The sequence below is a fragment of the Palaemon carinicauda genome, chromosome 9, assembly GCF_036898095.1.
Source record: "Palaemon carinicauda isolate YSFRI2023 chromosome 9, ASM3689809v2, whole genome shotgun sequence".
In the NCBI taxonomy this organism is placed as follows: domain Eukaryota; kingdom Metazoa; phylum Arthropoda; class Malacostraca; order Decapoda; family Palaemonidae; genus Palaemon; species Palaemon carinicauda.
The window spans coordinates 31,744,263-31,746,536 of NC_090733.1; positions in this window are offsets into that span (position 1 = coordinate 31,744,263).

Genomic DNA, 2,274 nt, shown 5'->3' on the forward strand with positions numbered 1-2,274 from the left:
AGAGTTGAGTGAATCTTGAGGTATTTATGATGACATCCAAGTCAAGAACTTGACGAGTGGCGATCAGACCTGAAGGGTAAAACAGAAAATGGAATAGAATGATTACATAAAATGCTAAAGGGAATACTGAGATAAAATGATGATATATGGATATTGGGAGAGGTAATTATATGATATGGATTTTATTCCCACTAAAAAAGTTAATTTACATGAATATATAACATTGATAAACAAGTTAAAGTCAAGCGATCATGGAATGGTGAGAAGCAAAACTTGTTAAGACCTAAGAAAAGAGAGAGAAAAACTAATTACAAGACAAAATAAACGTCTAGTAATAAAAAAGAAAATGATGAATTTAATTTATCAATACGAAATAAGTACTCCCAGCTATATTATTATTATTATTATTATTATTATTATTATTATTATTATTATTATTATTATTATTATTATTATTATTATTATTATTAATACTTGCTAACCTACAACCCTAACTGGAAAAGCAGGATGCTATAAGCCTAGGGGCTCCAACAAGGAATATAGCTCAGCGAGGAAAGGAAACAATGAAAAATTAAATATTTTAAGAATAGCAAGTAGATTAAAATAAATGTATCCTATATAAACTATAAAACCTTTAACAAAATAAGAGGAAGAGAAATAAGATAGAATAGTATGCCCGAGTGTACCCACAAGCAAGAGAACTCGAACCCAAGACAGCGGAAGACCATGGTACAGAGTCTATGGCCCTATCCAAGATAAGAGAACAATGGTTTGATTGTGGAGTGTCCTTCTCCTAGAAGAGCTGCTTACCATGGCTAAAGGGTCTCTTCTTCCCATACAAAGAGAAAAGTGGCCACTGCACAATTACAGTGCAGTAAGAAGAATTGTTTGGTAATCTGCGTTATCAGGTGTATGAGGACAGAAGAGGATGTGTATGGAATAGGCCAGACTATTCAGTGTATGTTTTAGGCAAAGGGAAAATGAACTGAAACCAGAGAGAAAGATCCAATGTACTATTGTCTGGCCAGGCAAAAGACCCCATAACTTAACGGGTGGCTGGTGCCCTGCCAACCTAATGGAACCAAATGATGAATAAATGAGCAGTAATTTAAGTAAATTTGTATAGGAATCACCAAGTGAAATATGTGGAATAGTTCCTAAACGATATCAAGGAAAACATCTAGACAAGACCAAATAACCTACTGAAGAAAATATAGAGAATGAGGGCAAACTCCAGGAGGGATGAGATGGAATTTACAGAACCATCAAAAATATTAAATAAATAGATAATTAAATAAATAAAATCCCAAGGTATTCGTAAAAGCTATAAGACCAAAATTGAGAAAACACTTAAGGAAAAAGCCTCAAATTAATGAAACGAAGACTTGGAACAGGGTGCGAACATATGCTTGCGTTAAAGGATAAAAATGGAAATATCAACAATGAAGATGGAATAATAAAAAATGCATCTGACTTGTATATAATGCTATACAATAATGATATAAGAAATGACTGCCAATTGAAATAATAAAACACTTTATCTGGTACCAAATGTAGTATTAGGAGAAGTAATGAGATAATTAAAACACATGAAAATAGACAAAGCAGCAGGAGAAAAAGGCCTAAGAATTGATTTAATAATAGATGTACTGGCTGAACTTTACAAAGAATTCTGCGAGAATGCTCTACACCTAAAGCTTGGAATAACTTTATAATTAAACTAATTCACACACAAAAAAGACACATGCACAAAAGACCTGAAAAATTACTCGCCCGAAGTTTATTCTATGTAATATATTTATAAAGATATTATTATGCCGAATAGAAAGACAGCTAGACTTCAATCAGCCAAGAGAGCATGCAGGCTTTAGAAGTGTATATTCAACGAATGACTACCTCCATGCAATTAATCAGTTAATAGGAAAATCAACAAAGTATTAAACACCACAATGTTTGCCATTAACCCTTTAACCCCCGGCGTACTTGGAAACTTCCGTGCTTTAAGCCCCAGGCATTTTCAGTTTTGAAGGGCTTTTCGACTTATTTTTTCAAATCGCACCCACAGCCTCAATTTTCATCTTAGAGAAGTCAGATTGGTCTATTTTTTTTGGAAAAAGGTTGAAGTTTTCAATATAGTTATCAAAAGTATAAAGAAAATAATATAAAGAGCCGCTATTATTAGATGAAGTTGGGCGATGACGAAATTTTTTATATTCTTTCGTATACATTCCGATAAAGCACAGATGGGTCTTATCACAGAAATCGTAACACCAT